General features: G+C 44.6%; 1 long non-coding RNA gene across 1 annotated transcript; it reads right to left on the bottom strand.

The window, feature by feature from the left end:
* Window positions 1-350: 350 nt before the first annotated feature.
* On the bottom strand, window positions 351-4,765 carry LOC123169928 (uncharacterized). Its single transcript, XR_006484985.1, has 3 exons — window positions 3,112-4,765; window positions 2,003-2,850; window positions 351-1,862 (listed from the first exon to the last, which is right to left on the bottom strand). It is a non-coding gene; the product is annotated as an uncharacterized lncRNA (long non-coding RNA).
* Between the last annotated feature and the right edge of the window lie 9,150 nt (window positions 4,766-13,915).

A 13,915-nucleotide genomic window follows, 5' to 3' on the forward strand; every position in this document is an offset into this window, starting at 1 on the left:
TAGCTCCTCGTTGTGTTCGACACTCTTACTTATCGAAAGAGGCTACAATTGATCCCCTATACTTGTGGGTTATCACGCGCCGACGCCTGTCGCTGCCCTGCATCCTGCTCCGTGCTGTGACCAGTGCTGCCACCCTGCTCTGCGTTGTGCCCTCGATAGGCGCCATCCTTGGACGCCATCTCTTCCAACCTCTTCTTCCCTTCCGGATTGATACCAGCGCCCATCTTAAAAAATGATCCGTGTTGTTGGCACCATTCCAAACTGAAGTCAATTACATACTCAAGGCAGTTCTAGATGTCTGCAAGTTTGTGATCTGCAAATATTATAGTCAAAAGTATTTCAATTGTGATAGGCCGTAGCTTCACTTTACATCCTCAGGTCAGTTCTAGATCTCTGCAAGTTTGTGATTTGCAAATATTATATTAAAAAAGATTTCAATTATGATAATCCATAGCTTTACTAATCCCACTGTTATACTATGTGTTCTCACTGATGCATGTGTCTTCAAATTATGATAGGCTCTGTAGCTGGATCAGGTGAATCTGTTTTGTCGTGTGAATACCAGTAAAGTGAAACAGAAGCAGCACACAGGCGCGTCTTCTTGCTTTCTTTTACTTGCCGTAGCTGGATCATTAGCTTGAACGCACAGCAATCTAGCCTATTCCTGTCCCCCATGATATCTCTTCTTAATTTGATAGATCATGTTTTTGCAAGATGACATCACCATATGTGTAGCTGGATCATTAGCTTGAACGCAAAGCAATCTAGCCTATTCTTTTCCCCCATGATATCTCTTCTTAATTTGGTAGATCATGTTTTTGCAAGATGACAACACCATATGTGTAGTTGCTGACTGTGTTTATATCGCAAAAATATTATGGTTTCAAGCATCTACCTGTCTCTTATTATTAATGAAGGACCCAGCCTATTATTTGATTTTAAGTTGTCAGATGCATCATATAGTATTTAAGATTGGCAAATTAAATTTCGAACATGACTATTGATGTTCTTATGAAAAATTTGAAACTTTTGCTGCTGGCATTTGCCATTCTAGGAGAGATTCTAAACTATTTTATATTTGATTGTAATATACTAAAGCCATAGTGCAGAATTAATACGTAAGTAAACAATAGTAAAATTGTGTATCTTACAATATTACATTTTAATTGTACTCATGCATACATTAAAGGGGACATGTCATCCGGTCGAATTACAAGTCTGAAAAAGGGGCACGTGAATGCAGCATGCTATAGTGTAATGGCCAATGTCATCGCCTTGGAATTGATCATGTTTATTGTGATTAGGTGGAAATTATGACCACCATCAACGAACTGGAGAAGTGTTTGCCATGATTAGGTGAAATATACATGACCACCATCGACAAACGGAAGAAGTGGCAAGACCAATGTGTCGCTAGGTACATGTAAGGTTTTTGTTCACCCGTTGCAACGCACGGGCCTTTTTGCTAGTTAATAATAAGAGACAGGTAGATGCTTGAAACCATAATATTTTTGCGATATAAACACAGTCAGCAACTACACATATGGTGCTGTCATCTTGCAAAAACATGATCTACCAAATTAAGAAGAGATATCATGGGGGAAAAGAATAGGCTAGATTGCTTTGCATTCAAGCTAATGATCCAGCTACACATATGGTGCTGTCATCTTGCAAAAACATGATCTACCAAATTAAGAAGAGATATCATGGGGGACAGGAATAGGCTAGATTGCTGTGCGTTCAAGCTAATGATCCAGCTACAGCAAGTAAAAAAAGCAAGAAGACGCGCCTGTGTGCTGCTTCTGTTTCACTTTACTGGTATTCACACGACAAAACAGATTCACCTGATCCAGCTACAAAGCCTATCATAATTTGAAGACACATGCATCAGTGAGCACACATAGTATAACAGTGGGATTAGTAAAGCTATGGATTATCATAATTGAAATCTTTTTTAATATAATATTTGCAAATCACAAACTTGCAGAGATCTAGAACTAACCTGAGCATGTAAAGTGAAGCTACGGCCTATCACAATTGAAATCCTTTTGACTATAATATTTGCGGATCACAAACTTGCAGACATCTAGAACTGCCTTGAGTATGTAATTGATTTCAGTTTGGAATGGTGCCAACAACACGGATCATTTTTGAAGCTGGGCGCTAGTATCAATCCGGAAGGGAAGAAGAGGTTGGAAGAGATGGCGTCCAAGGATGGCGCCTATCGAGGGCACAACGCAGAGCAGGGTGGCAGCACTGGTCACAGCGCGGAGCAGGATGCAGGGCAGCGACAGGCGTCGGCGCGTCGTTCTGCAGGGGCATCGTGATCACCATCGCAGGCTGTGGAGGGCGTGACGCCGAACACAACAGAACTCTTCTGGTCTGAGTCAGTGATGACGTGACAAGAGCCAGGAGATCTCAAGCTCGATGCCCCACTCCACCCCCATAAGCTTGCGACCGCCGGGTGAGGAGTCCTTCTGCTGCTGGCCATCGATGCAAATGTCAGCGGGCCTCCGAGTTCGACGAGCTGGCGCACACCATCATGCTGGTGCTCACGCCCTATGCTCCACACCTTCGACCGCAATGACAATGACAACATCTCCACTACCAAGACCGTGTGTTACATGGCGAGGCTGGGCCAGCTGCTCACCTTCGAGGAGCTCATGATGTGGGATACACACGTGTATTGGGACGGGTTGGTGGATTCCTTGGCAGCCAATCGGATGCAGGGCATCGGCAGCGACGTTGACAGGCACCAGCGGCGTAGGAGTCCTGTGGCCTGCTGGAGTTTTTGGCACTGTAATCAACAGAAGATTGTTGCCTGGTACTGTAAGCTACGGCATGAGCGTCCTGCAGCAGCAACAACGAAAACAGAGAACACTATGACATGAGCAGATGTGTAAGCTTCCTGTGGCAATGTCGGAAGGTTTTCACAGCCTGGATGCACATAAGAATCGTAGAACAAAAAATTAGAGCTTATGATCATTTAATTAATTTTACCATAAAGACAAAACTGATGGCCTACTCGACTTGGTCTCTATATACAGACAAGAGACTATAAACATAGGAAAACTAAATTAGACCCAGAAAGTAAAAAAAAGTTTTAGTCACCTTTCTATAAAAAAACCATGTTATAATCCCCTAGGCCTTTGGCACCCAGATTATGGCGATCATCTCCTATCACAGGTAAAATTCCTTGCTCCCAGGTCGCCCTGATGTGGCTGTACTTAAGCTCCTTCATCTTGTTCTGTTTCCAAAGGCCTTTAGCACCCAGATTATGGCGATCATCTCCTATCACACATAAACTTCCTTGCTCCCAGGTCGCCCTGATGTGGCTATACTTAAGCTCCTTCATCTTGTTATGTTTCCGATCGGGTGAGCCACCACATCTCCCAAATATTGGTTAATCTCTGCGAACAATAGGCACACCAAAGCATCACCACATCAGGCAGGCGGAAGAAAACCAATACCACAGTACAGCAGCAGGAACCACACACAACCATGCTTTTGGCCAATAATCGTTATTGCAACAATCACAAATGAATGAATCTTGCATCATGGACTGGACAAAATAATGTAACAGTCTTAGCCTCTCATAAAGCATAGCTTGGAGATGAGTTCAATTTCTGGTGCTTGTATTTCATCAAACATGTTATGTGCAAGAACTCTTATTCTTCCCCTTTCATGGCGCCTGTGCTTGCTCTACCAAGCAGCATCTGCTCCAGAACACCCATGTTCTGCTCGGTTTGTAGGCGATGCAGCGCTCGCAGCGAAGGTTGGCCACCGGCTTCGCGAGGCAGAGGAGGTCGCCACATGTGCATAGCTGCGCCGGAGACGTGACAGAGGAGGACGCATCGCCGGCGTCCAGTCCAACGCATGCGAGCGCGCCGAGCTAGGGAGCGCCATCCAAGAGGTGGAGAGGGCGTGAGGGGGCACTTTTTCCGACGGAGAGTCGCCACCGGAGACACGCCCGTGATGTACGCGACGCCATGGCTGTAACCCCAGCCACAGGCGAGGTGTTGCGGGGCGAGCACCGGTGACCGGGAGCGGCGGATCCAGCCATCTTGGCGGACGGAGGGGTCGGAGAGCAGCTCGTGAGGCTGCTGCGCAGTGGGGGGCGTTGGCGGAATTGGCCGGCGTTGGCCGCGGCACGAGGGGTCACACGAGAGAGGGAGAGATGTGCTGCTAGAGGGATGGATCGGTGGGGGATTCGGCGGATCCGGCAGCTGCCGAAGCTGCGAGGTAAGAGGAGGGGAAGGGGAGGGCCGACGTCGAGGTGTGGGAGTTAAGAGTTGGTCGGTGGCGGCGATTTGTGGGAGACGATGATAGAGGGGCTGCGGAGGACTTAACTAAGAAATAAAGGAAATGCTTATTCAACTACGGCACTGTCGGACAACCGACCGGATTCAAGCCCTAGCCCCTCAACTCGGACGGACTTGTGGAAATCCTCGAAAACAAGTATTGCTCAACTCACCTATCTATAACATAGAAATGTTGCATCCAACCCTGGAACGAGAGGTAAAGAATAGGCTACCATACGAGATGAGACGACTTCATTCTTGGCTTTCATCCCTACGCTTAAGAAAGATAAGGGATTGGATTTCATACCTTTTATTTAGAGCTCCGTCGTTCCGACTGGAAAATGTAACCTTCCACCATACGTAAACCAAACCTCTTTGCTTTCTGGCTTTTCCTTCCAATAAACATCAGGGTGCGAATCTGAGTAGTTCCTTGCTCAAGACCACGAAGCAAGAGCGAAGCAGAACCGGTTTTAAATTCATCGAAACTCTTGAAAAGTTCCTTTGCTTTTACAGCGAAAGCACCTGCCAACAAATTGGAACCATAATCCCCTCCATCTGCCTCGCTCTCTATCTGGTAGTATATGCTCTGATCGAGGCCCTATTCTTATTATGATGATTTGGATATTGAATTGCCTTTGACTGATTCATCTTACCATTTTACTAGAGTTTTTTTCCAGTAAGTTTAACATGAGCGGAATTGGTGTACTTGACCAGTAGTGAACTCTCAGTTGTGTTCGATAGTCGGTTACGAGTTCCCATATCTTACGCAACCTTACCTTTTCTTACTATGGGCCAAATTGCGGAGGAAAGCAGAATCACTGTTTTTCGTAGAACTCACTTTTGCTACTGGAGAGTACCTTCCACCAGGTCAGAGCCATGGATCCAAAGCCTACTAGTTAGCTTTGAAGGTTTAGGCTTGAGAGAAATCTTGAACAGAACACCGCACTCCCTCCTATCAACTTATTCAGATTTGCTTATTTCTTTCTCTTTCGTTTTTGTAGATATAGGCTTTGGCGGATTCTCTCAAGGCTCGAGTGAAGTGACAAGCACATATTACCGGAAGCTAGTGATCCCGCCCGGCCAGCTCAGCATGCTTTAGAGCTCCTTGATTGGTACGAGGTAGTGATAGCAAGAGGCAACTCTCAATTGTTGTAATATAGAGACCTCTTTCAATGATTATAGATCCAAAGGATCGTTATTGATAGGAAACTGCCAGTAGCCCTTGACTTTGACTTGAAGAATTGAATCCGCCTTCTTCTTCTTATTCTTCTGAAAGTCTCCCAGGCGTGGTATCATCGGATCCACAAGGTCAATTTGTATCCATTTGTTCGGAAACCGGAAATGCCAACTACTCACTTCTTGCTGAGGATGAAGGTGCCATGGGTGATAGCGCCAGCCATTCCCTCATTGAAAAGAAAGCGCCAACCCTGCTACTAAAGCTAAGGCCAACCGCAGCCCAGTGAAATGAAATGCGTATGAAAAATAACATAGATTAATCTTGATGCGATCGATGCAGACACACTTCTTTTCTTACAGGCTACAGTCAGAAACAACAACTTCGCAAATCACCCTAAGAGTGCCATACGAAAAAACAAAAGCAACTGTGGGTATAGACCAATTTCCTGCCCCAGAAGAGGCTCAGCCTACCAAACCCTGCTCTTTGCCTGCTTACCGAGCTCTCCTCATACCGAGTATCTAGGCATTTCTTCTCACAGACCGGTTGGGAGAAAGTTGGCATTCTTTAATATGTCACTTGGGACCCGTACTTACTTGATGGAATGGATGGGATGATGTGTTTCAGTTCAGCCAGTAGTGGAGGTTTCCTCGGCCTAGTCGCGTAAGAGCCCCCTTCTTTTTCTAGTTAGTTGAAAGAAAAGCAATGGGGAAGGTTGGCTTACCAGTTAATTGGTCTGTATCATATCTTGCTATGGTGGGACATCCTCTTCAGTTTAGGTATCCGGGCTGGCTGTTAGCTTTAGTCGTTCGGCACTCTTCCTTCATTCTCATTCAACAAGGAGAAGTGTCTAATCAAAATCATTGGTTGAGCCTCGCGTATATTATATGATGTCGTCCTGGAATTGAACTAGCGTTTAAGGTCGATCAAGTTCAAACAATTCGGCTCTGCAAGATCAATCAGATATCAAGTAAGAGATAGGCGCTTCCTATTAGTTATAGACTGCTTCTGTGACAAGTGGATCCCTTTAGGTTTAGTTGTTAATTGTACTATTCTCTTCAATAATTAGGTCTTCCGTATTCCTATTGGGGTCAGTGGTCTTCACCACTCACTGAGTCTGGATTCGTTTCATGGGTATTATTTGATGAGTGATCATCAATCTCTTCCATTGCTCCTATGTGCTGCTATACATACAAGGTACATGGGCCATGGGGCCTAACACACACTATACAGCCCAGCCCAATACTCAACACTCCCCCGGCTAAAGATATCTAACATGCCTATCTTGTTACAAATTGCTAAACCCTCACAAGGACCTACTCGTTTAGTAAAACAATCAGCTACCTGTTCACTATACTTAATGTTACCCCCTTCTTCGACCGAACAATCTCAATCCGAAGGAAGTATCGAAGAGGTCCAAGATCCTTTACCTCAAATGCTTCTCCCAGTCTTGCCTTCAAACATTTGATTTCTTCAACATCGTCTCCAGTAATCACAATATCATCCACATACACCGCCAAAATGGTGATATGGATTCGTCTATGCCGGTACTGTATGATCGCCATTACACTGAGAGTAGCCCATACCACAAACAACTCTCCTGAACCTGTCCACGCCCGTGGCGACTGTTTCAAGCCATACAAAGATTTCTTGAGCCTACACACCTTCCCATCAGTCTGTTTGTTCCAAAACCTGGAGGAATGTCCATATGGATCTCTTCTTGTAAATAACCACCATGAAGAAAAGCATTCTTCACATCTAGCTGATGTAAAGGCCACCCAAAGTAAGTTGACTGCGCATGAGATTAAGGTTCTCACTGTGTCCATCTTCGCCACTGGTGCTTTGGTCTCATCATAGTCTATCTCCCGTCTTCCTATAACCTTTTGCAATTAGCCTTGCCTTCTATCTATCCACCTTACCCTCTGGAGTCTGTTTTACGGTGAACACCCATTTGCATCCAACTGCTCTTTTTCCTGCTGGGAGTGGAAGAAGATCCCACGTCTTGTTCTTCTGAAGTGCACCAAGCTCCTCCTTCATTGCGTCTTTCTTTCCACCGGGGATCCAGCTTTGCAGCCTTCCAATCCTTTGGAATAGACACTGATTGTAGAGATGCAATGAATGCTTTGTGTGCGGGTGAGACATAAGAGTCTGAAACTCAATTTGCAATGTCATGCTCATAGCCATATCGGACCGGAGGCTTTCCAGCATTAGTCCTAGTCTCTCTGCGTAGTGCAAGCGGCAATTCCAAAGAAGTATTACCACCTGTCTCATTTTAACCTCCATCTTGCTCTTGTGGCTCCTCCTCGACTACCTCAGGTTGCTCTTGTGGTTCTTCATCCAAGACCACTAGCGGTACAAGAAGAAGGGGTCCCGGCTCGGGGGCGGGGGTATCTTACTTCTTTTCCTCTGCGTTCGTGACAAGCTAGTAGGCACTCTTGTGTGGGTTGGCTCATTCCCCTGGAAAACGAATATTAAGAAGATAGATACCATTCCGTCGATACTAGATTCATTCTTTCTGCTCAAAAAGAACAAAGCCTCTATTGTGGGAAAAGTCTTTGAAACCCGAAGTTCTAAAATAGAAAATGGAATGAAGAAGGGGTGTGACCTTATGGCCAACTATACTAGCTCCCCTAGAGGGATAATATAGCTCCTAAAGGATGATTGTTTATGGTATATTACCGTAATTGGAGAATTTGACCTGGTGCTGACTTGCTGCTGTTCTGAGAAGGGGACCTTGCAAAGCTTGACAAGTTTTTTTTATATTTATCGATCCAATCTGTCTACAGATAGGCGCCTGCTGTGGCAGCAATTAATTAATCTCCGCCTTAGCATACAAGGACCATGGCTCGCAGCGGGTAGTTACGGTGGTTTTGAGGAGACCCGCTCAAGGTCGCTGGTTCGGAGCTATTCCGAGATCTCAAGGAGCGCCAAGCTCAATACGTGCAAGAAGAAAGAAAGGCTTCCACCTACGACTGCAGCTACTGGTACTTTATCTCTGTCGCTTTCAACTCCCACTCCTTCTCCCTTTGGTTTCTAGAGGAAGTGATAAATAATAATATATCTTGTGTAACTAATCTTTCTTATCGAAAGGTTATAGTTCGTAGATCATTTCTATAAGGACTATTTGAGCCATATCCGGTGCTTTGGACCTCTTTTAGCTGCTAGGTATCTACTGGGTTCAATCCCCACTTCCGCTTGAAATGAGTAAGTCAATCCTCTTGCTCGGCTGTGATACGAATACTATTCATACGCAGACCCGGATCCAAGATATGGGGCATAGACAGATAAGAATGGCTTCTGAGTTGCATTCATTGCACTCTGGAATGTGGGGCTCCTTGGCTGATGTGATGGAGCGGTATCAGCAGATACTTGCAAAGATCAAATCAAGCAGAAGAAACAAGGAAGTTAACTCAGCGCCATCGGCCACCTTAACACGAACAGCTTGGGACAGAGGTGTAATGCCTGACAGAGAATCAGCAATAGAATGCATTTTGCATGCATTTTTCATCGAGTGAAACTACTTGAATAAACTGGAAGTTTTAAACCAAGTACTCTTGAAATCGCTACCCCCTGGGATGGAAAAAGAGGCTCAGGTTTTAGCCCTCTGTTTTACCCCGGAAGTCGTTGTTCGTCTTTCGATATGAGAGGATGGCAAGTGTCCGCAATGACTTAGCGACTTAGCCAATTGGTTACAGATTCTAGACTGATCGATCAGATCACATCATCTCGAGAAAAGAGCTGAGAGCAGAGAAGTGACATCGCTTCGACACTCCTTCCTCTTTTCATTATGAAACCAATATCAAGAAAGATATGAAGAAGAGGGCGGCTCCCTGGATTGAACACATAAAGTAGTGCCAAGATCTCCTCTATGCGAGAGAGAAGTTCTCAGAAATGATGGAGCTGTTGGTTTCGGTCATTGTACGCTTGGTTGCTAAACCGCACCCTTTACGGTGTCTGTAGGAAGAATTCATTCTGGTCCCAAAACTTATAAGAGATCTCGGTAGTGAATATGCAATGCTAAATTCCAATAAGTTGGTACTTCGCACAAGGAAGAAGCTCGTGTTAAAGATAGTTTCATCCAGACCGAACCCTACCTTAGCGTCTCATCCCCACCCACCAAGTCTTTATCCGCGGTGAAAGGAGTGGTTTAATTCGATGCAAGGTGCAAACGAGCTTTTCCAAAGATGGAGTCCTTTCAGAAATACATGTGCCAGAAGAAAGCAGATTCTTTTTCTATCATAAAATGAATCTGCTTTCTGATGGCCATTTCGGTCCGTTGTGGGACCATGGCTTGCAAAGAAGGTATTTAGCGCAAAGAACTTCTTCCGCTTTTGGGGATTCCACTAATTGATAGAAGGAAGTGGATGCGGCAGGATTGGCCCCAATTGAATCACTAGTAGAAGAGATCCACGTGCAGAGACTGTTAGGGAGATGCAGATGGAGGGACGTTTGGATTGCTGCTAGAAGGGCTTACGACGAATAGATTGTTGGAATGGGATGTAAATTGGTATACAAGATTCAAAAGAAAGCGGATGGTTCTATTGAAGAAGAAATCAGTATCCAAATTGGAAGAGAAAAGGTTCTGTAACCTACATATACCATATGGGAACACATTACACCACAAGGAAAATGCCACTTGAGGTACATGTATGCATCCACTTCATCGGATGATCCAACGCAAAAAGTATGATATTTCTATTCTCTAGCGCTCGTCATATAGAAAAGGTATCTAGCTCGTCCCTCTAGCGCTCGTAAAAGAAATCCTTCTTGTCCGAGAAGGCAACAACCATTTCATTTCTTTAACCCGGATTGCATTATTTAATTGATTTACTACGTCGTGTACTACGTATTGGTTCGCGAATGCGTTGCTTGAAGGAAGGAAGCAGCTTTAGAGGAGGGATGCCGTCAAAGGGGTATGCCGGATTTTTTATATGCTAAAGATACCGGTTCAATATGTCATTTCCGAAATCGAGGACCACACCGCTGGGAGGACAACTCAAGCACCAAAGACAAAGGTATCACTCGTAAAAGTGATTTTCATCGTAGTACTCGCTCTTGCGTTAGGTGAAATCCAGCGTTAGGTAGGATAGGCAGGTATTCTAGGGATATGCTCATCCGCTGCCCGCGTAAGGTTCATATCTGTCCAAGGACAATGGTATAAGGTTCGCATCTTCCCAAAGCCGAAGAACTTCTTTGAACTACAGCCAAGGCAAATCTCTAGTATTGGTATCGGGGGCCGGTGTCTAGGGATAGGAGCCGTCAAAAGGAAAGGCGAGAAGCCCTGGCTTTGATGACATCCCGACCTGTAGAAAAAGGATCAAGCAGAAGGAAGATCTGCTAAAGATTTTGATGCCTCAGTCCTTGCAAAACAGAGTCCTAAAAAAGGAAGTGGGTTGGGCTCTTATCTTAAGTGGGATGTTCGGCCATTGGTTTCAGCACTGACCGTAAGTCTGAATCTGATGAAACTTAAGTGCCTTTTACTTTGGTTCGAAAGATGACCGTCCCATTAGCCAGCCTCATCCACAGCTTCGCTAGATTTCTTTGATCTCGTGCATTTGCAACGCGGTGCTCGTAATTTCCCCAAGAGGTTGCTATGGCTTGGAGGCTCATCAGGTCTAACGGACTTTCGTCCTTCGACTCCTATAGGCGGCTTCGCTATCGCTCCTGACTTAGTATAGAAACCGGTATAAAAGACAAGTGCTCACCCTCAACTCCAAGGAATGGGAGTGAAATTCATTCCATTCCGTATAAGTAAGTTGATATGATAGGCTTTTCGGCACATCCTATGAAAGGCTCTCACCTAGCAGGCCTCTTTGACCCAGTGCTGGTACATTCTACAGTGGGAACCACCAGCCCCAATTGCTTATCCATTCAGTATTGGGTGCCATACTAGGAGTTATTATCATATAGTGAAGCGAGAAAACGACATATGCGACCGGTTTTGCTTTTAAGAAGAGTGTCATCCCAGTGTTGAAGTAAACCACGAATCAAAGCCTAGGCTAGCCTATCAGTAAAGAGCTTCCTTCTAGGAAAGGTTTCATGAGATGTTGATGTGCTACCTTCTAGCCTACACCAATGTCTTAAGTTTCCTCATAATAATGACATCGTTGTTGTTTTGGCCGAACCGGAAACGGTGGTACCACCATAAGTAGGTTCTTTCGGTATTGACCAACAAGTCCCTCTCATTGAGATTAATACCAGCTTGGTGAAACCGGAATTTCCTAATCAATCAAATCTTCTTGTAAATTCATTGTGTAAAATAACTCGTAAATTCATTGTGCCAGAATTGATCACTGATCAGGTGTGATCAGTCTCATCCGTCTAAGGATCCGGTGCGATGAGTCTCATCCGTGTAATATTTTGGAATTCCTCTTCCAACTCGTCCCGGAATGGGCGTTATGGCAAAGAACAAGAAGAAAAAGACAGAAGGAATTTGTCCAATAGTAACAAATGGTGCCTCCACAGGTTGACATCCGATCCAACCTAGTAGTAAGCAATCCGCCAAAAGCAACCAAAATATTCCTTGGTGAATCGGTCGAAAACTTGAACTACGCACATACATTTCTTTAAAAAAAGGTAAATCCAAGAGAGATATAAAAACTGGTGCTATTGCGGCTACACCTCCCGCTTTGTCAGGTATACTGCGAAGAATGGCATGGATCGGTAGGAAATACCATTCCGGCACAATATGAGGCGGGGTGGGCATCGGATTAGCAGGTATATAATTGTCGGGATGCCCCAAAACATTAGGAGCAAAAAAATTCCAAATGGAAAAAAGATAGCAGAAGCTACCCGACCTACAAGATCCTTTACATAAAAATAAGGGTAAGAAGCAATTTTATCCATCTCAGAATGTACACCCAATGGATTATTTGATCCATATTGATGCAATGCGGCCAGATGAAGAAGACTGGCGCCTACTAAAATAAGGGGGAGTAAATGATGGAGACTAAAAAAACGATTTAAGGTGGCATTGTCCACGGAGAAACCACCCCAAAGCCAAGTCACTATGGTATCTCCTACTACTGGTATGGCGCTAGCTAAGCTTGTAATTACTGTTGCTCCCCAAAAGCTCATCTGACCCCAAGGTGGTACGTATCCTATAAAAGCTGTCACAATCATTAATAGGAATATGACAACTCCGAGACACCGAACAAATTCCCTAGGACTGCTATAACTCACATGATATAGACCACGAAAAATATGAAGGTGAACCACAATGAGAAACATACTTGCCCCATTAGCATGCATATAACGGAGCAACCAGCCCCCTTCAACATCTCTCATAATGTGTTCTACGCTGTTGAAAGCTAGATCCACATGAGGTGTGTGATGCATAGCTAAAAAAACGCCAGTCACTATCTGAATGACTAAACAAATACCTGCTAACGAACCGAACCCCCACCAATAACTAAGATTGCTCGGGGTTGGATAATCTATCAAATGCTGGTTAAGTGTGGAGTATATAGGTTGTTTAAGAAGAGAGAATCGTTGGTTCCTTATAGTCATTTCTCTTTTCTATCGTTACAACTCCTCTTCCCCCTTATTTACCCCCTTGCCTTGATGGAAATTGGCTTCGCTGCGCCCTGAATAATCAAAAAGCTGCATGAGAAGATTCATCCCATTTTGGCGAGAGGGAGGCAGCGAATCACCTGGGCTACGGATTTGTCGGTTAGTTGATTCTCGAAATAAGGTCATTCGGAAAAAAAAACTGCCGCTTTCTCTGCCGGTTTCTTAAGGCTTCAAACGAACGACTAGTCATTAAGAAACCCATGAAATCCAAGTCTATTTTGGACCTTTCATGAAGAAGTTTTGCCTGCGCGCAAACTACCTAGCCCTTTTCAAAAGAACGTCGATTTCCATCTCAACAAAGAAAGAACTCAAAATAAATGAAAGCAATATTGTTGTCCTATTACTCTTTTTTCCTTGTGGAGCTTTGGAAAGGAGAGAATTTGAATAAAGTAACTCTCGGAAACTCTTATTGGACGAGAGAGAGTCAATATGATATTGGCGTGGGTTCTACCAACTAAACGAAGAAGTTTTTGATTGGATAAACAGCGTATAATGATAGACGCTTCTTCGGCACACATGGAGACATACCTCCCGTAGCTGACCCCTGAATTCAAGGATACTGCCGGCTTTGTTACTAACTGATAGAAACCCCTTAATACAACGTTCGTTTTTCATAAATGTCATAAGGTAGGTAGACCCGGTCTTGCGCTCGTCTGGTTAAGTGGCACATTGTGCTAAGTGCTCGAACCGTTGGCTGATCTCAGCTGTATCGCCTCATACAAATTAGTTAAGCGAGAAAACAAACGGCTACATAGGAGCTCTATGGTGGACCACCAGCAGGAAGATCGAATGGCTTAGCGCATCCTGCGCCTACTGGACCTGACTTAGTAGGATACTCTGATAGACTAGTCGAATGGCAATGGCCTAG

Source organism: Triticum aestivum, chromosome 7D (assembly GCF_018294505.1).
Source record: "Triticum aestivum cultivar Chinese Spring chromosome 7D, IWGSC CS RefSeq v2.1, whole genome shotgun sequence".
Classification (NCBI taxonomy): Eukaryota; Viridiplantae; Streptophyta; class Magnoliopsida; order Poales; family Poaceae; genus Triticum; species Triticum aestivum.